Consider the following 22859-nt stretch of genomic DNA (forward strand, 5'->3'; position numbering starts at 1 on the left):
GACGGACGCACACAGGTGCGCGCTTGTGGGCACGCACGCCCGGGGTGCCTCGAGCGCTTCTCATGGTGCGTAAGAAGCCGCGAACGCAACCCCGGAAAAATGGGCCTCTGGGCTGGGGGTGGGCGAAAGGGAGGACGAAGGGAAGTATTTGATTATTTTCTTCCAACTACACAGAAATGGCTCACTGTTACCGGAGGACAACTCAACACGCTTCTGAAGACGGCAGCTGGGCCACGGGCCAAGGGGAGGAGGCTGGATGGGCTGCTGGTGAGACCTCCGGCTTCCCCCAGGAGCTCCACGGGGGCCCCCGCTCCCTTTCCTGGGGTCCAGACACCACGATTCTAGCAGGGGGACTGCAGGGGCAGCCGTGGAACCTCAGCCTCCAGCGATGCTCCTCTCGACCTCCCCCCCAGCCTCCCCCCCCCCCGCCTCCATCGACTCTGTTCCCTTGGCCTCCATCTGGCCTCCAGGGGAGCCTGAGAGAACCACTCGGGCAAAGTCCCAGAACCCAAGGAGGGTGCTCCTCCCGTCAGTGGAGCCAATGGGATGTGCAGGGTCTGAGGTCTGTGTCACAGCAGGGCCAGGTGGGCGGGACTCCGCCTCCCTGAGGACCTCACTGCCCCTTACCTTGGCCACCTCCTCTTGCAAGGAAAGGACAAAGAGAAAGAAATGCCTGGGGGGGGGGGGGCCGGGGACCCCCACAGGTGGTTCGTGGGCATCCCCCGGGTCTGTTAGCTGAGACTTCACCCCACCTCTGCTTAATCCAAACCTCTGAAGGTTGGGACTCAGAAGTCTGCCGACCCGCTGTGTAACCCTGGGGGTTCCAGGCACAGAGTGTGAGAACTGCCCCAGGCTGTAGGCCACGGCTGTGGGCAATGAATCCAGGCCGACGGGGAGAAGGGCCGAGCCAGGTTCGCCCACAACCTCTTATTTGTGGGGTGTCCCCCTCCGGCTCCAACCAGAGTTCTGCCACCCCCCCCCCCCCGAGGCCACCAACCCCCTCCTTGACCCCGTGGGCTGCCCCTGCCCCGGTCCTGCTGCAGGCCTGCTCTTGAGGTCAGCGGTGGGAGGGAGGTCCTCTGTTCCAGGGCTTTTGCAGAAACTCTGGGGACACACGCTCCCCTGCCTAAGGACTCGGGGGTCAGAGACGCCAGCCTGAGCTGCCGGGGTTTCACAGGGGGTGAAAGGGGAGGGGGCGTCCGCCCCGGAGTGAGGCCAGCGGAGACCAGGCATCCAGGACAACAGAGCCCGGGGTCCCACGTTGTTCGAGCTGCAGGACCCAGATGCCCTTACAGCCCCTTTCTGGCAACCCAGAGAAAACAAAAATTAAAACGCAACCCCAAACACCGAGCCCACTGGGCTCTGAGCCGCCCCACCTACCATTAATGTGGCCGGTTTTCAGGTGGCCCCTTCCCCAGCCCAGCGCCCCCATCCGGAGGCCTGCAGCCGGCCCCGCCGGCCCCCTCTGGCGGGCCCAGGAAGCCCACCGCTCTGCCCTCTCTTATCTCGTGCGAGCCCGGCCGGGCATCGGCGGCCCCCGGGCCTGGTGCTGGACCAGATTTAAGGGGCCGGATGCTGTTGTCAGCTTATCTGGTTGTAAAGGTCCTGCCTTATCTCCAGCCGCCTCTCACTGCCAGTCACTGGTTTATGCTTTTACGAGGCCGGTATGCTTCCCCTGAGCAAGCAGGAGCGACCTCCAAAGGTGACTGGCGGCAGGAGGCGACCAGGACTCCTCCCCTATAAAGCGCTGGGCCCCAGCCAGCCCTGGCTCGGCAGCCGCGTGAACCCATGAAACCCCTGCGGGGCAGGTGGGGGGGCCAGGCGAGGGGCAGGGACGAGCCGGGGTCATCAGCCCCTGGTGACAAGGCCAGAAGAAGTGACGGGAAGAAGAGCCTCTGGAGGGAGGCCCTGGGCGGTCCCGGTCCCCCACGCCCTTTCTCGCCCCCCTCTCAATGTCCCGCCCCTCCTGGAACACCTGGATCCCACAGAGCCTGCTCTCCACTGTTCTGCCCACCAGGGCGGGGAAAGCACTGGGTCTGGCGCCGGGGTGAGGCCCTTGCTCGGGGCCTCCACTGTCCTCACCTATAAAATGGGCATAAGACGCTGAGCCCCCTACCCTGCAGTGTGACCGTGGGGCACCGCGGGAGGCGGCAGCGTCTGGGGTCCTGTTAACCGGCTGGCACGGTCTGCCCCCCGGGGCGCTGTCTGTAGCAGGTTCTAGGGGCCCAGTCTGTGATCCCTTCCCCGAAGGATGTCTGCACTCTGAGGTAGCTGGCAGGGGCTAGGCTGAGCGCCATGGATGTGCATTCTGTCAGGTGAGAGGTTCCAAACTCCGGTCCTCTGGATTCATCCGTTGGACAAATAGCCACTGAGTGTCCACCAGGTGGGCAGCATAGATGCTTGGGGCACCGCAGAGGCTGAAACAGACACCGCAGAGGCTAGTTCCTCCAGTGGAACTAAACAGACAGTAACACGACAGTGTATGGTCCGTTATATGATGGTGACATCCAAATAGGAAACTTCTGGAGGGAGTGGGGATAGAGGCTCAATTTTCCATCGGGTGACCCAGGGAAGGCCTCAACCAGGCAGGTGTCCTCGAGTTATGACCCAAAGGAGATGGGGAAGTGAGACATGGAGATCCTGAGAAGAAAGGCCCAGACAGGCCGTGGCATGTGCCAAGGCCCTGGGGCAGAAGCCTGGTGTGTGCAGAGAACAGCCAGAGGGGTAACTGGAGGTAAGGGGTCAGGGAGAAAGTTAAGAGAGGTAATCAGGGGGGTTAGGGACCAGGGTATAGGCTTGGCTTTGACTCTGGGTGGGATGGGGCCTGGAGCGTTTTAAGCCCAGGAGAGAATGATGTATACCGGTCCCCCTCATGTACAGCGGATACATTCGAGGACCCCCACGGATGCCTGACCCTGGATAGCACTGAACCCTGTATGGACTATGTTTTTTCTATGCATTGCTGCCAATGCTAAAATTTAATTCATAAACTAGACCCAGTAGGAGATGAACAACCACGATGATAAAATACAACAGTTATAACAATTTATGCTAATAAAGGTTGTGTGAGTGTGGTTTCTCTCTCTCTCTCTCTCTCGGGACATCCCGTCCTCACCCTTCTCGTCGTGATGGCGTGAGACGGTAGAGTGCCCACGTCCCGAGATGCAGGGAGGGGACTGGCGTAGGCGTCCTGACGGAGCGGCGGGCTGATTTCACACAGGCTCGTCTCCGGACCGCGGTAGGCTGCGGGGAATGAGACCGCGGAAAGCGGGTGCGGATCAGAGCAAATAACTGTGTTATCTACCCGCTCGCCACTGGAGAGGGGCGGGGGGGGGGGGGACGGTGCGCTGACGGGCAGGGCAGAAGCGGGGACACCAGAGGGGAGTTGTGGCATCATGCGTGCGGGAGGGGGCGTGTGGGGAGCGCCGTGGCCGAAGAGGCAGAGGGCGGGGGGGGTGGCTGAGAGAAACCCGGTGACTCCTTCTGGGGACCACGTCCTGTGCCCTGTGACTCACAGGATCCTTTCTCCCACGAGGTGAGAGTATTCCTGCCTTCAGGATGGGGAAACCGAGGCACAACGTGCCCGGAGCTGGAACTCGAGTCCAGAGCCGGTGCCCTTGCTCACAAGGCCAGCCTGGCTGTGCGCCGTGACCCGCGCAGCGCCTCACCGGTGGTCCTCGGCACGCGTTTCCTGGTGACGCAGAGGCGTGCCCTGTCACCATCCGGGGGGACTCGCCGTCCACCCTCTCGGGAGGCCAGTCCCTGCCCGCCCCGCACGAGGGGGAGGGCGCAGCTCAGGGCTCAGCAAACTTTCCGCGAGGGGCCAGAGAGGGTAGATTTTTGTCTTCGTCGCATCGGCCCTCAATTTCCCGCCTCGTGGAAGGAAAGCGGCCCCAGCAACGTCGATGAACGGACAGCTGTGTGCCAAGAACACCCGCGGATGGACGCCGACTGGGAAACCCGTGTCCTGTTCACGTGTATTTGTATTCTTGTGAGTTTTTTCACCCGTTGAAGACCGGAGGAGAGGGGCGCCTGGCTGGCTGTGTCGGCGGGGCGCGCGACTCCTGATCTCGCGGTTGGGGGTTCGAGCCCCGCGTCGGCTGTGGAGATTGCTTAAAAATAAAGTCTTAAAAAATAATAATGAAATGGAACAGCCATTCTTGGCTCATGGGCCGCACGAAAGCAGGCAGCGGGCAGATCTGACCGGGGCGCAGGCTGGACCCTTTGGAGACGGGAATGAGGCTAACGTGTGGTTGCAGGCAGTGCTCCCGGGGGCTCCTTCTTGCGGTGGGGGCGTATGGGGTGGGCAGGGGCTGGCCTCCAGCTCAGACACAGCCAAGGACTCAGAGGTCAGGCCCCGGGTCCTGGCCCCTCTGCCCCCTTGCACCGGACAACGACCTCCTGGGGGCATCAGTTTCTTTCACGACATTACGGATCACTTACCACGTGCAGGGGACCGTGCTGGGCCCGCCTCCGGGACCCCTCCCCTGTCATCTCTGTCCCCCCCTCTGGGACCTGCGCCTGTGGCACAGGTGGGGTCATCGACAGGCCCGTCTTGCAAGGGAAGAGCCCAAATGACACAGAGGGACGAGAAGGGAGAGTGCGGAGAAGACATGTGCAGACACGGGTTTTACCGGAACTGATTGTATCGGGTGGTGTTATTTTCTCTTGGACCTCGCCGCAGGAGGTGTAGCAGACTGAACTGCAGGCCCACCCGCCCGAGCAGACGTCGTGTCTTAACCCCCAGAACCTCAGAGCGTGACTTTATTTCCCATAAGGGTCTTTGTAGATCATCCCGGGTGAGGCCGGGCCCTGAATCCCATGACAAGCGTCCTTACAGGAGACGGAAGAGGAGAGCACACGGAGAGCAGGGGCCACGTGGCCACGGAGGCAGAGGCTGCAGCCACGCAGCCACCGGCCCAGGGACGCCTGGGGCCCCCAAAGTTGGAGGAGGCGGGAAGGATCCTCCCTTAGGGCCTCTGGCGGGAGAGGGACCCCGAGCCTCCCCTCTGTCCCCCGGGGCATCCACCTAGGGGTGCAGCATTCCGTGCAGGCTGTCCCCCGATGTTGGGGCCTCCCGCCTCCTCCTTGTCCTCCCCCTTCCTGCTCCTGCCCCCAGGGGGTCCCCGCTGTCCCATCACTGGCGAGGACTCCTCTTCAGAGCAGGGTACCAATGCAGCAGGGCACCCTGGCTGTGCCCGGCGGCCCGGCCCAGGGCACCACAATGCTGAGGGGCCCTGCCACCACTCAGGGACTGGCCTCCCTCCACCCCGATGGGCTGCGGGCTCTCAGCTCGGCCACCTCACTGCTCCGAGACTCACCTCTTGTTCTGCACCGTGGAGCCCGGGGAGAGTCTGTGAACGGGGTCGGATGTCCCACGGACGGGGAGCTCACTCCCATGCATGGCCCGTGCAGGCAGGACCCGGCATCGGCAGCAGCCCCTGGGTTGACTCGCACTTTGAAATCGGCCCGGGGGTGGGGAGGGAGCTGACCGCCTCCCTCAGGGCAACACGGCTTTGGTTAGTGATGGTAACCACCAGGGGGCTGAGAAAGGTCGTGCTCGGCCTTGCTGGGCGGCCCCTCCAGCCAGTGGGCCCGAGGAGCTGCACTTGGCCTAACAGAGCTTCACGGGCCCCGAGCACTGGCTCCCAGCTGGGCCCCGCTTCCCCCACCGCTGAGGCCCCAGGTCACACCTTTCCAAGTGAGCCTTTGAGGGGAGGACCATATCCCGCTGCACTGGCCAGAAAGGGACACTTCTAACTGACCTAAGATCTCCACAGGGCCTCTGAGACCCTGCCCCCTCCCGGCCCGCCCCAGCCCGTTTCCTGCCAGGAGGCCGACAGAACAGATGCTCTGGCCCCATTGTATAGATGAGGAAACTGAGGCTCAGAGAGGTTCTGGATCTGGATGGCACTTGGCAGAGGCTGGCCTTGAACCCAGGTCTCTGAGCCCCATTCCTGGGCCCTTCCTGGCACCCCCCCCCATCATGCCCCCCCCCGCCCCCCCCAGTGCAGGTGCCCGGGGGTCCCCAGGCGCCCAGGCGGGCACCTGCCTCAACGTCCCCGCCAGGCCCAGCTCCTGGTATTCCAATGTCCACCTGTCGCCCAGGGTCTGGGACTTCCGAAACTTAGCAGGACCCACCAGACGGTGCGGCCCAGAGGTCCGGCGGGAAGGAAACCCCTGGCTCTCAGAGCCGCCCCTAAGCCTGGCAGTGTGGACAGGAACCGTCACCCTCTGAGTCCCCAGCCCCTCTGGCCTGTGCCGGGGAATGAAGGGGAGGGGACACAGGTCGGCACTGCTCCCTGGAGGGCAGCCTCAGTGGCCCGAGCATCTCCCGGTGCCACTCAGGCCAGGCGTGGCTGATCCAGGCACACACTGGAGCTCCTGGGCGAGCAGGGGCCCTGCTGGAATCTGTCTCCTCGGGGTGGGGGTGGGGGGTGCCAGCTGATGCCCAAGAGACTCATGGATCCCCCGGAGCCCCTCTCCAGGGCAGGTCCCTCCAGGGGCACCGGGCGACGTCGCTCTTTCACAGACGAACAGAATCTGCTCAGCTCCTGTGCCCGGCGCCGGGCCAGGTAGAGTCGGCAGAGGAGCGGCCCCTTCCTACAGCTCTGGTGTCCGTCCCACGCGCACCTGCGGGACGGGAGCCTCTGGGGCCGCGTCCTCGGGACCCGCAGGGGCTGGACTCACGTGGGAACCAGCGCGCCCCGGGCAGAAGTGTGGCTCGGACGGTGGCCTGGGCTCCCCCTTCTCGCATTTGGGATGGGCGCCTGGAAGGCCCGGCTAACAGAACGAGCCCTTCAGAGCAGCTGCCGTGGGGACAGAGCGCGCGAGGAGCCACCCGCACCCCGCCGAGGACGGCAGCCCGACGGGAGACCGGGCCGCGTGGCGCCGTGATGCCCTGTCCCGGCCTCCCACCTGCCGGAAGCAGGCCAGCAGCAGCCAGGACTGTCCCTTGCCGGGAGCAGAACGGTCTCCCCCCCCCCCGAGGACAGCCGGGCCACCTGCTGCGCTCCGGAGCCCCTGGGGGCAGCACCCACACGCTTATCTCCCTCTGCTGGTCCAAGACAGGGCGGTCGGCGGCCGTGGGGGCTGCCCGGAGCCGAGGGTCCTCAGAGAGAGCAAGCCGGGGCCCGCGGCGGGGGCACAGCCCTCCACAGCGGACGAGGCAGGTCCCACAGACCGTCTCCTCTGAGCCCCACACCCACCCGGGCGGGGGGCTCGCTGTGGCTCCATTTTCCGGGCGAGGAAGCCGAGGCCCCGGGCCGGCCGGGTGGCCGTCGAAGGCGGCCTCTCCTGCTGGGTGGGGCCAGGTTCGGAATTTCCGGTCGCTCCCCGCCTTCGAGCGGTGTCCCCAGCCGGGCGGTGCCAGGCTGGGAAGTCTCTCTGGAGGCTCCACACCCACCCGCACCTGGTATTTTTATTCCCGTGTGAGTCTGATGCCAGAAGGTGGTTAAAGCTCACGGCCCGCGGTGTCCTTCCACGGCCGGGGTCAATGGATCACTTATCTGGCGAGATCTTATCTGCCCGTCCTTGCTGGATTCTGGAGCTGGCTCCTGGAGGTACAGGAGGCCCCGGTGGGCAATCACGGGCGCCAGGCCTTGACCCGAGGGGTGGGGCCTCCCGCCTTGGGACCCGCCTCTGCCCCCTTCCCCCAAGCACTGCCTCCCTACGGCTCCGTTCCCTCCTGCTGTCGCCTGCCCGATCTCTGCAGCACTGGGATGCGACAGGCAATGAAAAGGAGTCGGAAACAGCAGAAGCAGAGCAGGGAGGGGACAGAAGGGACGACAGGAGGGAGTTCTTCGGGCCTCAGGGAGATATTTCGACCCCTGGCTACACGAGCTGGCTCCGAGCTTCCTAGCGGCCGAGGGAAAAGGGAAAGACGTTGAGGGAAGGGAGAGGTGGCGTAGGAGACTGGTCTGATGGACAGAGCCCGGAACAGTCCCCCAGAATCAGTTTCGCCCATCCTCACTGCCGCCAGCCTGCCCTGACGCGGATCTTCCTCTTCAGGATGCATGTGACGGAGAGAGCGGCACGCTTCGTGACAGGGTGCGTGAGCGTGTGCCTCTGCGTCTTCGTTCTTCCGGCCTTCCACTCAGCAAGCACTCACTGAACCCCCCCTACGTGCCAGGCCTGTGCGAGATGCTGGGGAGGCCGTGGTCAGCAAGACAGGCCTGGTCTCCACCCTCGGGTGTCGGAAAGCCTGGTGCCGACGGGCAGGAGGAAGCAAGCGGCTACGGAAGGTCCGATTTGCAAAGCAAATCATATTCTTCTTGCGGGGATTTCAATCTCGTGGTTGAGATTCGCAGCAGTAAACCCACTTTTGTAAGGTCGACGAACACCACGGCCTTCACCAGGACTGTCCTACGCCACTCACTGCCCAGCTCATCACCACGGCCCCCAAGGTTCCCCTCCCCCACCACACTCTGGCCCCCGCCCCCCCCTCCACTATCTCACACCCCCTCCGCGTGCCCCCAACTCCGCACCAGCCACACAGACTTCACTGCTCTTCGTCAACTATGGTGGGCTGTTCCCTGCCGCAGGACCTTTACACTTGCTGTTCTGTCTACCTGGAACGCTTTTCCCCCAGAGCTTCAACCCCTCTGCCTCCCAGTCTCCATGGCACTGTGTCCGGAGTGACTTTTACTACTTTGAGGCCATTCTCTGCCCAGCACGTAGTAAGACTCAATACGTTTTCTTCGAACAAAGACACGAGGCACTCGCTGTTACATTTTCAAGGCCCCCAAAGGAAATAAACGCAGCTGGATCCCTGACTGCTGGGTTTTTACCTGCTTCCCCCACGTAGGGGATGCCCGCTCCCAGCCTCTCCGCACTGGGACCCGCTGGGTTCTGAGTGACACTCACGTGTCACCTCCAGCCCTGGGTCTGACCGTGGGGCCCGGGAGGGACACCCCCAGGCGCTGTCGCTCCTGGGTCAGTTTCCTTTCTGGAAAATCAGACTCACCTCTGGGGGGCAGCATGGTGTCGTGGGAAAAAGCCCAACTGGCTTCCCGTGACCTGGGTCTGGATCCGAGCCCTGCTGCCTCGGGAGCCAGCGACACTGGCTGAGTCACTTCTGCTCCCGAGGCCCAGGGTCTGAACCCTCCACGCCGGGTGGCTGTGCTCGGTGGCCGGGGGAGGTGAGGGCATAGACTGCAGGGAGCCTGTGCCCCCGAGACACCTTCAGACAGACTAGGGGACGTTGCTGGTGGCCGTTTTTCTCCCCGGATGCTGAAGTCAAATGTGCTAACAGTTCTGGGGGAAAAAAGCAACAGTTTAAAAATAGGAGGAAACATGTCCAAACAGGAACATTCTATTATTTCTCTCTGGTCGCGCTTGGCAAGCCCTGGCGGGAGGAGCAGGAGAAGGCAGGGCCGTCTCACTAGCCAGAGCTCCTGGGGGGCTCCCAGCCCCGAGCCCCCCGCCCCCAGCCTCGGCCCCTCCTTGGGCAGCCGGGACACTGAGGGCGGTCACAGCTACCTGCTTCCCGAACGGGGCGAAGGCTGCCTGCCTCAGCTTCCCCGCAAGGCCACCTAGGCCGCCCCTGGTCGGCCCCCTCCTCTCCTCGCTCTGCTCTGGGGTCTGGAGTCCCCTCCGGATGGCACTGGGGTGACTGACATGAGCCCTGGGGACAGTCCCGAGCGACCTGTCATTTGCAGGACACCGATGACTCCCTGGAACAGGACCTGTGAGTTTCCCGTCCCTGTTGTAACACAGCGACACTCGACCACAAAGAAGATGGCTCGGACCGCACGTGCTCTGTGACAGCCCTGGGGGGCGGGGGGACGGGGCAGCGCCTGCCGACCTTTGTCCCTCTGTCTGGCCCGGCTCCACTGTCCTGCCCGTCTCAGGAGGACCCCCGTGACTACACGGCCCCGGGAGAATCCAGAGTCACCTGACATCTCAACCCTTGACCCAGTTGCACCTGCAAAGTCACGCTCCCCACGCAAGGTCACGGCTTCACGGGTTCTGGACATCAACATGTGCACGTCCTGGGGGCGGGGCCGTGTTTCAGCCGCAGCCCCTGCACACAGCTGGTGCTCAAGGGGCTGGCCGTGACCACGAGCTGCACGCCGGGGGCCTCGCCGGCCTGGGGACACACACCAGTCTGGGGGGGGGGGTGGCGGGTCTTGGGGTTCCTGATTCTCGGGGGACACTGAGGCTCAAGCCAGGACTTGTCCCACGTTTCCGTTCCCCCCGTTCTTCCAGGGAATGACCTCGGCCTTCACGCAGGGTGTCTCCTACCTCTAGAGATGTCCCCCCACGAGGCCCGGGATCCCCAGGGTCCTGGACCACTGAGGCCGACAGCTTAGGGCAGGCCGGCCCTCTGATGCTGGTGTTGGGACAGTCCCAGGGACCTCAGCCCCGCCCCCAGCATAAAATGTGAACAGTAGAGCTGTGGGTCCAGCGGAGAGGTCGGGGTTCGAGTCTGGATTCTATGGGACAGGCCCGGTGTCTGTAAACGGGCCAGCAGCCCCTGCCTCAGAGGAGGGGGTGGAGAGTAGAAATGTTCCCCTGCCCCCAGCACGAGGCCACCGGACCACGGGGCCTCACTCTGAAGGTCCCCCGGCCTCGGAGGGGTTGCCGCAAAGTTGCCCCGCGCCAAGGTTTGAACTGGGGAGCACAGGACGGGCACATCCACCACCAGGGGGCAGCCTCAACTCTCACCTCTGAGTCCCTCCAGGGGTCTCCCCGCCTCCGCCCCCGGCCAGTAGGGCCCAGGCGGCTGGGTTCATGGAACTGGCGGAGGTGGGGAGGGGGGCTGGAACGGCCGCTGGATCCTTCCCAGACCCTGCCTCCCTGTTCCTACAAAGGGAAGGAGTGGCTCCCCAAGGTTGCCTCGGGCCCAGGAAAGGCCATGGTGCACGGTCCCCCCCCATCCCTGCCGTGAAACCCCAGGGCCTTCCCTGGCTCTGTGCTCCCGGCCTGCACCTGCCTCCGGGCTCCCCCTTCCCTCGTCCCGCCCAGTTTCCCTCCTCCCCCAGGCATGGGCCCCACCAGGCTCACACCTGACCTCACCCAGACAGGACCGGGGCCTCGGCCCAGACAGCTGTGCCTCGAAAGGCTCCCGTGTCCCAGAGCCACGTGCGGCCTTACCCCCTTCACCCCCCTGGGCGTGCCTGCCTGGTGCTCAGGCACACGCACACACACACACACACACACACGGACAACTCACTCATACACGTGCCCATCCGCGGCGATCCCCCAGGCTTGCAGGGCAGGCCCTCCCTGTGCTGTCGCCCCGCTGCCTGGGGGTCGCCCCCCACTGACACCCGGAGGCTCCCCGGCGAAGCCGGAGCTGCCCCTCAGGGTGAGGCCCCTGACTCAGGTGAGGACACCCCTCTGGGGGCCCGGGGTGAGCCGAGTCCCCCTCTGCGGCGACTCCCCCCTCGGGGTCCTTCGTCCCCCCGGCCGGCTTCCACCCTGCCTCTCTCTGGACTGTGTCTTCAGCGGCGCAGCTGCCAGGGGTGCCCACTCCACCCCCAGAACGCCCACCACGGGTGGTCTGCAAAATCCTGAGCCTTCGGAGCCCGTGGCGTCAGACCCCGGGGGCCCCTGGGAAACGGAGCCCGAGGATTCGGGGGGCTGGTTCCAAGGCTCCCACTCACAGCCCATTTCCAGTGTCTGAGATGGGGCTTACAGGGGGTCAGCTGCCGAGCCGTGAGCCCCCTCCCCACTGGGGACAGGTGGGGAAGGAGAGCTGGGTGCCTGGGCGGCTCACAGCCTCCTGACTCCTCCGGACCCCAGCCTTCCCCGCCCACCTTGGCCGGAAGATACATTTGTTTGTCCTCGAGGAAAAAAGTCGGGGTGGGGGTCCCTGAAAGAAAGGAGAGGGAGCGGCCAGGTTAGCGGGGAGCATCCCGAGAGCAGGGAGAAGGGCCGGCGGGCTGGGGACCCTCGGTGGGGCTGGCGGTCCGGTCCCGTGGTCTCGTGGGGAAACTTCCCTTAGCGGGCAGCGAACAAGTAAGTCCCCGTCCCCACGCAGGGCCTCCCCTGTCTCCACGACCACGGGGGTCGCCGGGCCGAGGCCATCAACCTGTGAGGATCTGGACTCTGCCCCCACCCCCAGCACTCGGGGCTGGGGGCCAGATGTGATTTCACTGGGACAAGTGGAGAGCCGTGACCAGGTGTCCTGAGCGGCGGGGAGGGTGGGCCAGGGGCGCCAGGCCCGCTGCCCTCCCGGCTTCACGGTCCAGACTGGCTGACAGAGTGCCCCGGGCAGGTGGACACACGGGCCCCGGGGCTTCCTGACGGCGGGAGTGCAGCCACGGGAGGGCGGGACAGCGCACTCCCGGGGAGTGTGGGCCCAGGCGTGCACAAAGGCCCAGAGACTGCATTCCGGGTGTGCCCAGGGCTTGGGGCGCGGGTGGGTGTGGCAGGAACTAGGTGCGGGTGTCCCCACCTCGGTCTGAGAGCCAGACTCAGACTTGAGCAATTCTTTCCAGATAATGGGTGTGTGGAAAGCCGGGGCTTCATTCCCAAGGGCTCCGTTTGGGCTCCCAGCCCGTCGGAAAGGATAAAGTGATTCACGTGTGCCCCCCACCCTACCCCCACCCCGCTGCTCTTGCTGGTCGAGGTGGCTCTTCAGCCAGCCAGCGCCTCAGGACTTACTCCTGGCCCCTCGGGGCTCCCAGAGCACTGTGGCCCCCAGGCAGGGGTTGGGGACTCGAAGACCGGCACAGTGTGGCCCGGGAAACTGCTCCAGGAACAGCATCCCGGGGTTGGTTCGGGGAACTCGGGGTGCCCAAAGACCAGGGGGACCTGAGGCTCCTAGGGACGGCCTGGGGGTGGCAGAGGGCAGAGTAGGGAGTCCTAAGCCCGGCTTGAATCCCCATGGGGCTCTGGGTCCCCTGAGCCCTGCTGACCTGTGTTCTGGAAGACAGGAAAAACCCACAAATACCATGGTTCCCGGCCACTAGGAACCAGCTCCTCACCCACCCCTCTGGGTAAGCAGAGTCAGGGAACCCCAAAGGGTCTGTCCTTTTCAGGCTTAGACGGATTTCAGCCTCAGCAGGTGTTAGAGTTGAATTGTGTCCCCCAAACGCTGGATTCGTTGTCCAAGCCCTAGCACTCTGGGCCCCAGAATGGGGACATATTTGGGAACAGGGTGGTTAGAGATGTGATTGGTTAAGAAGAGGTCCTCCTGGAGTAAGGTGGGCCTAATCCAATGTGACCTGTGTCCTCGTAACAAGGGGGGACAGACAGACACGCACAGGAGAACGTCCACTCGAGTCTGCAGTGACAGCACCATAAACAGAGCCTGGAGAGAGGCCCTGGACAGACCTCTCCCCGGCACCTGCAGGGAGCGTGGCCCCGCCCGCGCCTTTATAACGCTGGGGTCCAGAACAGTGAGAGAAGTTTCTGTTGTTCACGCCCACTTGGTTTATGCAGCCCCGGGACACTAACAAGATAAGTGGGGTAGAGACCTTCTTTGAACCCCACCCTCCCCTGAGAGCTGCAGCAGGACAGAGCACCTCTTCCCCCCTGAGCACAGCCTGGTGGCCGCCCCCCCAACCACCCAAAACATCCCATGCACCCCAAGACGAAGGCCGCCTCTCTCCACAGCCAAGGGCTTCCTTGGGGTGTCATTTCCTTGGGCTTGTGAAGTGGCCAGTGCTGCCATGGATGGGGCCTCCATAGATGGATGGATGGATGGATGATGGATGTGTGGGTGGAGGGGAAGCTGCGGGGCCTATGCTCTCACCTCGGGGTCACCTCACCTGGGGGACGCTGGAGGTGCAAATGCTAAGGGTGTTAATTCGGGAGGCACTTTTAGCCGAACGGTCCCGTTGGCCAGAAGTATCCAGACCGGCACAGGCCGCTGGGTTTGCACCACTGCACTCCAGCAATTTCCATGCCGGTTGCCAGGTGAGATTTTTTTTTTTACAACTTATTTCCTGGCTTGGAAATCTGGAAAAATGAACCGCGTGGTCCCCAAGCCTGCAGGACCGCAGCCTCCTGCCCCACAGCGGGCACCCCGCTCACCGCAGGTGTCCTGGCCAGTCTGCTCTGGACACCGGCCCGGAGAGGGAGACTTGCCCTGCCGGCCCGTGTTCCTGGGACAGATGTCTAACTAAGCTCGGCTCCGACAGCACTGAGTTTATGGCAGAGTTTATTTAAAGGAGGAAGCAGCAATAAAGCGTGACACCCAGGGAGTGATGAGCGAGAGCCCCGCGGGAGACACAAAACAGGTACTGACGAATGGGGCTCGTTATTTAAAATTCCACCACGGACGTCGCGGACGGCGGGCAGGCCAGACGCCGCTTGGAGGAGGTGGAGAGTTCGTTTCCTTCCTCTAGATAAACATGCCAGCAGCCAGATCCTTCCGTGGTGATAAATGGCTTCCTCCTGCCACTGGCGTGGGGTCGCGCCTCACGCTGGCCGGAACCGTGGCCCGTCCAATGCTCCGGGCGGGCAGGGCGGCCGCCGGAAGGTGCCCAAAGTGCCCCAATCCCAGCACGTCCCCAGGCCCCGGGATTCCAGGCATCCCACTCCAGACCCCCAGGGTTCTGGAAATACAGAGGGAGGCAGCCGTGACTTCCTGCTCAGCTCAGCTGCAGATGTAAGGGCCTCCCGGGACAGGCTGGGCCCTCGGAGGAAGGGAGCCGGGGCAGGAGGGTGGTGGGGGCCGTCCTGCACCCCAGGAACACCGGCTGGTGTCGGTTGACGTCTGAGCGCCCGTCTGGCGGGGGAGGTGGTCACTCCACGTCGGATGAGCATCTCTGCCCAGCCCGGGGCTGTTTCAGGAGGAAATTGGTTGACAGATAAGTGGGACCTGGAACCATCCGCCCCAACAGCACTTTCAAACAGTCCAAACGAGGTTATTTGCAAAAGCCAATTGCTGCCATATGCGTCTCCTGGAGCTGGAGGAGAGGAAGGAGGTGAGGCCCCAGCCTGTGGCCTGCGGGGATCCGTCTCCTGCTTCGGAAGGTCACAGACACGTTCGTGGTTTCCTGCCTCAGAGGCTCACCTGGGGGTGGCCAGAAAGCGGGACAAAAGCCTGGGACTTAAGGGAGCCCCCTTCCCCCGGCCCAGAGTGGGGGCCCTCCCGTCCTCCAGGGGGCTGCCTCCTCCCCTCCCGTGCTCCCCAGGGCAGCTCCCTGCTCCGCAGCGAGGAGGTGGCAGGAGTGTGTGTGAGAAGCCAGCAGGAGGAAGGAGCCCCGAGACGAGACAAGGTGGTGGACCCCGAAACCATCCTGCTGGCGGAAGTAGCCGGATCCAAAAGGGCCACCCAGCGCGTGACCCTCTTTACAAAAACGCCCAGGGGAGGCAATCCATACAGACAAAATGCAGATCGATGGCTGCCAGAGTTTAGGGTTGGGGGCCTAGGGGAATAATTGCTTAACGGGCGCCGCGTTTCCTTTCGGGGTGATGAGAACGTTTCAGAATTTGATAGACCGCTAGCTGCCCAGCACCGGGACCATACCAGCCGGCTCTGAACTGTTCGCCTTGAGACGCTTCATTTTACGCGACGTGAATTTCATGTCAATTTTTTTTTTTTTTTTAAGTGCACGTGGTCCCTCTGGGAGGCACCTACATGGGGACACCTGGGCAGGCGGCCGGCGGGGCCAGCAGGTGACAGGTGCACAGAAGACTGCTCCCCACGGTAGGGCCCGACCATCCGCGTTGTGGGCTTAATAGTGGAGGAACTTCTGGGCCCCATTCCAGCCCCCGTACTTGTGGGTAACTGGGAGCTCAGGAGCCCTCAGTCTCCCCATCTGTAAAATGGAATCCACAAAGACAAAGTGACAGAAGGCACGTGGCCGGGTCCCGTGCACAGCAAGTTATACAAACGGAGTGGTTAGGAAGCAGCCTTGTTCCTGGGTGACGTTTCTTTCTTTTTCTTTGTCTTTGTCTTTGTCTTTGTCTTTGTCTTTGTCTTTTTTTTTGTTTTTCTTTGTCTTTGTCTTTTTTTTCTTTGTCTTTTTTTCTTTCTCTTTTTTCTTTTTCTTTGTCTTTTTCTTTTTCTTTCTTTTTCTTTGTTTTTTTCTTTTTTTTCTTTTTCTTTCTTTTTCTTTTTCTTTTTTTCTTTTTCTTTTTTTCCTTTTTCTTTCTCTTTTTTCTTTTTCTTTCTTTTTCTTTGTCTTTTTTTTCTTTTTCCTTTTCTTTTTCTTTCTTTTTCTTTGTTGTTTTCTTTTTTTTTCTTTTTTTTCTCTTTCTTTTTTCTTTGTCTTTGTCTTTGTCTTTTTTTTCTTTTTTCTTTTTCTTTTTCTTTTTCTTTTTTTTTCTTTTTCTTTTTCTTTTTTTTCCTTTTCTTTCTTTTTCTTTGTCTTTGGGTAACGTTTCTTTCTTTTTCTTTTTCTTTTTTTTTTCTTTTTCTTTCTCTTTTTTCTTTTTCTTTTTCTTTTTCTTTCTTTTTCTTTGTCTTTTTCTTTTTTTTCTTTTTCTTTCCTTTTCTTTGTCTTTGGGTAACGTTTCTTTCTTTTTCTTTTTTTTTCTCTTTCTTTTTTCTTTTTCTTTGTGTTTGTCTTTTTTTTTCTTTTTCTTTGTGTTTTTCTCAAAGAGGCAGAGCACGAGGGGCAGAGAGAGAGAGACAGAGAATCCCAGGCAGGCTCCACACTCAGCTCAGAGCCCGATGCGGGGCTCGATCCCATGGCCCTGGCATCATGACCCGAGCTGAAACCAAGAGTGGGATGCTCAACCGACTGAGCCACCCGGCGCCCCTGACTGAGGTTTCTGGTCAGGGTCCACGTCTTACCCTCTCTGCCAGGTGGCCAGCTTCCCAGAGACAGGGGTGTGTCTGGCTCAGGGCTCATTGCACTGTGCCCTGCAGCCAGGCTCCCCAAACTCCAGGCCGAGGACAGATGGCAGGGCCCCCTGAGGGCACATGCTAAGATTTCAGACCTTCAGCATCACTGCAACTAAGAAGGGGCCTGGAGACCTGCATTTTTGCAAGTGCGTCCAGTGAGTTGGATACACAGCCAGGTTCAAGAACTTTCTGCCGTCTGACCTTGCAGCAGAGGGTTGGCAAGGCCACTGGAGAGGACAGAGCGTTTGCTTGGGCCCTGGTGGTGCAAACAGCCCGTCCTCTGCCGCCTGGGCTGGTGACAGGGGGACCAGACCCTGTGCAGGCAGGGTCCAGGGTCCAGGCCTCAAGGAGACGCTATTTGAGGATTGCTTTTTTTTTTTTTTAACATTTATTCATTTTTTTTGAAAGGCAGAGAGAGACAGAGCGTGAACGGGGAAAGGGGCACAGAGAGAGGGAGACACAGAATCCAAAACGGGCTCCAGGCTCCGAGCTGTCAGCACAGAGCCCGACGTGGGGCTTGAACTCACGGACCGCGAGATCAAAGACCTGAGCCGAAGTCGGCCACTTAACCCACTGAGCCACCCAGGTGCCCCGAGGATTGCTTTTCAACACACAGCAGGACCCTGTCCTTCCCCAACAGGGAATGACCCTCCTAGAGATCCAGGAGTTTTAAAAAAAAAAAAAAAGGCTATTTAAGAACTTGTCAGCCTTTTTTTTTTTTTTCACTACGAAAAGAATGTTTGGAGCCTTCCCGCAAAGGAATAGTAAGATTAAGCAACTTAGAAGAGGCGGCTGATGACATACACATAGCCCAGGAAGAAAAATCTCTTAGTCGCACAGAGCCAACTACGTGGGGAGCCCTGTGAGGTCTGCGCTCAGCCTGGCAGCCGCCCGGGGGATTTCAGAGTCGGCTGTGGTGTGACGGTGGTGACAGATGCTCACCGCTCGCCCAGGCCAGGCCCTCCGCGCCCCTTTCCCGGCACCCCCAGCAGCTGGAGGGGGGTAACGCAGTAACAGCTCAGGCCGGCCGGTCGTCCAACCGGCTCTGGCCTCTCTCCGCCCGGACCCGCCAGCCCCAGCGCACATCCCACTTGGTGTGGCCGTGGCTCGCGGGCGGAAACGGCCCAGGCCTGGCCCGTCGGCTCCTCTGCAGAGGATTCTGGAGGAAGATTCTGAAGCCCCGAGAGGGCCACAAGCCGGAAGGAGCCTGGATCCCGGAATGACCTTGTGGAGTGGACACGCCCACCACCGCCGCGGACCCGTGTCGAATTGCGACGTCCGCGACTCACGGAAGAAACAGGCCTTTGCTGTGCGGAGCCACTGACACTGGGGTCACGAACGGTGGTGGTCGTCTCGCTGCTGTGGACTAATGGTCATGGCCACAGTCGGCCAGGCTCTCGTCAGGGAAACAAAGCTCCGGGTTGGGGCGGGGGGCGGGGGGCGGCGGAGCAGGTAAATGGGCCGAGGTCACAGCCAGGGTCCAGGGAGGCCAGCCCTCAGTGCCCCCTGTCAGAGGAGAAATCGAGACTCGGACAGCCCGGGTTGCCAGCTGGTAGTTCTCAGGGAGTGGGGACTTGAACTGCCACCTCAGACTTAGACCCGTGACCGCATGGACCACGTGGGCTCCGTGGCCATGACACGTTCCGGGAAACAGAAGGAGCAGCCGTGAGCACCCCCAGCCCCGTGCGCCCCCTGGGAGCCAGCGTCCCCTTCCCGCAGGCCAGCCTGGGGTCTCGTGGGGACGACTCCACTCCCAGGCAGCCAGCTCCCCTCTCACTGTCCGTCTCGGCCACCGGACTCCCGGGCCGCCCCCCCCCGCCCCCGGCCGCCCAGTCCTTCCCAGCCTCTCAGACACCAGCTGGAGCCGGCTTATCGACGGCGGCATTTGTCGGATGGACGCTCAGGGTCGCCTCCGAGAGGCCTCCCAACACCCTGCCTTGTGGTCCAGCCCGCTGCCCTCCCTCCTGAAGCATCGTCCACTTACTTGTTTATTGTCCCCTGTCCCCAGATGCGTGGGCCCCAGAAGGCCGGGGACGTTGGGCCGTGTGATGCTCGGAGGTGGCCACGACGCCTGGTCCCCGACACAGAGGAGCAGGTGCTCGGCGTTCGTTGTCTGAAAGGATCAGCCGTGAAGTCACCACGGTTTCCTTCCCCCTCGTCGCTGTCTCCCCCTGTGGTACAAGGGCCTGGGAGCGGGGCTCGGGCCACGCCTGGCAAGACGGCCTGGCGGCCAGGGGCCGCAGCACAAGGGAACGTTGGTGGGGCTCCGGGCTCCCGTGGATGCGGCCTCGTGGTCCAGCAGAGGCTCCCGCGAGGCCGTGTCCTGAGCCACGGGACAGGGGCAGGTGGCTGATACCTCTAAGCATGATCTCTGATGGCCTCAAGGCCTCATCGAACGTCTGGTAAATCTGCACGGCTTCGTACGGTATTCTACGCCACCCTCAGAACTATGGCAGGAGTGGGGTTCCAGGCAGATACAGGAGGCCCTGCCTGACCTCCCAGGGTCCCTGCCTCATCCGGTCCTCACGTCGAGCAGACACAGGGCCGAGCGGTCGGCACCCGGGCATCCAGGGTGTCCGGGGTCCCGAGGAGGTGGGCAGATCTTCCCCGCCGAGGACCCTGTCCCCGGAAGTCCTTCCTTGTCGCCCAGCGCCTGGCCGACTGTCACTTCCTCTGGGGGACTGTCTCCACGGGCCTTCCCGGCCAGCCTGGCCCCATCCGCTTCCCTGCCATCCACCGCCCTCCAGGCCCGCCGGCCCTCCGCTCCCACACCGGCCTGCATCCGTGGGGTCGCCTCTGCCCACGATGCTCCCTGACCCCACCTTCACAGGGTGGCCTCCTCCTCGGGAGACAGAGATGCCGCCCCAACACCCCGTCCTCCTGGACACGTCCCTGCTCTTCTCCTCCTCTGCCTTTCACATCACAGCTTGCTGCACATCTGCCTCCTTGTTCACCTGGAGAAAGGATTCTGAACAGAGTTGTAGGGCTTGAACAGGGACCCCCGAGAGGTATGTCCTCATCCGAATCCCCGGATCCTATGAGTGAAGCCTGATGGGGAAAAGGGTCTAAGCGGGTGTGATTAAACCAGGGACATAGAGACGAGATCCCCCTGGATTGTCAGGGGGGAGGGGTTCGCTAAATCCAGTGACTATGTCCTTATAAGGGAAGGGGAGGGGAACCCAGGAGGGGCCACGTGACCATGGAGGCCGCACCCACTCTCCCAAAATGTTGGCCCCAGCCCCTCCCGCCTTGCGGGGCTGAGTGTGGGGAGGGGGCCTGAGCGGTGGTGAACAGGATTTGTACACGGACCAGACCCGACTGGTGGGGGGGGGTCATCACGGGCGGAGTAAGACTCCGCCATGGCCGGAAAGCCACGGGCGCCTTGGGTGACAGTGGGGGGACTGTGGGGCCACGTCTGTTTCCTGTCTCTGCGCGTTCAGCCTGTTGTCTCTCGGTTCCCTGGGCCAGGAATCGGGGGCAGCTGGGCCCTCTGCCTGGGGGCTTAGGCGGCTGAAATGAAGGTGGCCTCAGGGAGGAGCAGCCCCCACACTCACTGGAAGTGTCAGCAAAGGTCATGTTCTGGCAGGTCTAGAGCTCCTGGTCAAGCCTCGGACTTCAGGGCAGGCCTCGGCCTTCTTCTAAACGCTTGCCTGATTAGGCCAGGCCCACCCAGCCTCACTCTCATGATGAACCCAAAGTCAACTGACTAGGGACTTTGAGTACATCGGCAAATGCCCTTCACCTTTGCCCTATAACAATCCATCCTCACAGACATGACATCCCATCCCATTTGCCATATTCTGTTGGTCATAGGTAGGTCCCGGGATCTGCCCAGGCTCAAAGGAAGAGAATTTCACAAGCATGTGACTCATTGAGAACCGCCCCCCCCCATCTCTCCCCTTCACCCTGGAGTGTGTCCACCACATAAAAATTGCTTATTTTTTGTAAACTGTATTTAAAATATTTTTTTAATGTTTATTTATTTTTGACAGAGAGAGACAGAGCATAGTGGGGGAGGGGCAGAGAGAGAGGGAGACACAGAATCCGAAGCAGGCTCCGGGCTCCGAGCCGTCAGCACAGGGCCCGACGTGGGGCTCGAACCCACGAACCGTGAGATCGTGACCTGAGCTGAAGTCGGATGCTCAACCGACTGAGCCACCCAGGTGCCCCTTTGCAAACTTTATTTAAAAAAAATGTTTAAAAACCCTGTAATCTTGTGAATGCAATGCTTGAAGTCCCTCCCGGGACCCTGGGAAGCACCTGGGTAGAGAGAGAATCTGAACTCTAACCTGTATTCGCTTCACAGAAAGTGTGCATTTGATGACGGGTCAGGGAGGGGACATCTGACAAGGCTGTCCGAGCTTAAGAATTGGGCAACAAAGCCCTTTCCCGGGGGGGGGGGGGACCCAGGAGGCCAGCCCACTCCCTGCTGGCTCCCGAGGGGCCACTGCCCTGGTCTGCCGGGACAGGACCTGGGACATGGCCAGGGCCCAGGGCACGACTACGGTGTACTAGTTAAGATCCCCGTGCCCCTCAGCTCTTGGGGGGCCCCCGCCTCCCCGATTTGTACCGGTTTCTGCAAATGTCTGGCTGACCCTACGCTGTGGGCGCCTTCACCCAGATGCCCAGCAACCAGGCCTGATCCCGGCGACAGGAAGTCAATTTAGGGACAGCGAAGTAGAGGGAGGGAGGTGGGGAGACGGGGCTGGTGCCGAATCACGTGGGGGGTCCCTGGGGCAGAGGCGCCCCCTCTAGGGGCAGTGGCCGAGAGGCTCTAGGTTCGGACGCACACCCCCGCCCCCGGCTCAGAGGGGGTGGAGTCGTGCACCTGGCATCTCGGATGCAGAAACTCAGCGTCTGTGGTTCATTTAAACCAGTAAACCAGACCCCGGAGCTCGCTCGCTCGCTCTCTCTTCCTCTCTCAAAAATAAATAATAATTTTAAAAAATTGGGGCACCTGGGTGGCTCCGTCGGTTAAGCATCCGACTTCGGCTCAGGTCACGATCTCGCGGTCCGTGGGTTCGAGCCCCGCGTCGGGCTCTGTGCCGACAGCTCGGAGCCTGGAGCCCGGCTCAGGTCATGATCTCACGGTTTGAGGGTTCGAGCCCCACGTCAGGCTCTGTGCTGACAGCTCAGAGCCTGGAGCTGCTTCGGATTCTGCGTCTCCCTCGCTCTCTGCCCCTCCCCTGCTGGCACTCTGTCTCTTTCTCTCTCAAAAATAAATAAAAGTCTTTTTAAACGTAATAATAAAGCAGTAAACTCTAAGGCCGGGGAGGGTGTCCACCTGCCGGCCGTGCTGTGTCTGCTCTCAGGGGCACACGCGTGAGCCTGCACACCGTGGCTGGGGGCGGGACACCCGGCTTCTCCACTCAGCTCTGGACTCGCTGCGGGAACTCAGTCGGCCCCCCGCACAGATTAACCCGGAGGGGGAGGGTACGGGCAACAGGAAGACCCCCGCCTGGGCTCCCCCGGACCCATCTCTGCCGAGCAGCTTGGAGTCCACGTGACTCAGACGATGCCTGAGGCCCCTACTCACCAGAACACCCTATTTCCTAGACGAGTCCCTGGACGGGATGGCCAAAAAACGAAGCAAACAAAACATAAAACCCATCCGAAAAGTGTAGGTTTTGCTGGGTTTCTCTTTCTTTTAGCATCTGGGGGAAAGGGGGGCTGCGGGCCACCAGCCCTCCCAACGTCCGCAGCCTGGGTCCGGGCACCCCGTCCGGGCCTCCCCGGAGCTGGCGGGTCCCTCCCGCGGTGTCCACAGCAGGTGGCCGTAGGGCCAGCTGGGGTGCTGTCCTTCCAAGCTGTTGAATCACATTCTCTTGTTGCCTCTAGAACCCCGTCTCTTTCTCTGCAAGGTCTCGCGGGGATCTGCCAGGGGTGAAGGGCGGAGCTGAGAGACTGTGAATGAACCTTTCAACCCCGTCTCAGTTTTGTAGCTTCGTGGGATTCCCGGGCCCCTGGGAAGGAACGCTGAAAGCAATAAATGGTAACACGTAAGCTGTGCGGTCTGATCCCCGGGTCCCGGACCCTCCCCCGTGGCACCCCCCCCCAGCACACCCCCATTTTCTGGGGTGCGGCTACTCTCTCCTGCTCCCAGACCACG

At 61.7% G+C, this 22859-nt stretch overlaps 1 long non-coding RNA gene across 1 annotated transcript; it reads right to left on the bottom strand.

The window, feature by feature from the left end:
- Positions 1-1038: 1038 nt before the first annotated feature.
- Positions 1039-5954, bottom strand: LOC125176932 (uncharacterized). The gene is made up of 3 exons (XR_007156431.1): positions 3516-5954; positions 3116-3243; positions 1039-2417 (listed from the first exon to the last, which is right to left on the bottom strand). It is a non-coding gene; the product is annotated as an uncharacterized LOC125176932 (long non-coding RNA).
- Positions 5955-22859: the final 16905 nt, after the last annotated feature.

This window comes from Prionailurus viverrinus, chromosome D1 (assembly GCF_022837055.1).
Source record: "Prionailurus viverrinus isolate Anna chromosome D1, UM_Priviv_1.0, whole genome shotgun sequence".
In the NCBI taxonomy this organism is placed as follows: domain Eukaryota; kingdom Metazoa; phylum Chordata; class Mammalia; order Carnivora; family Felidae; genus Prionailurus; species Prionailurus viverrinus.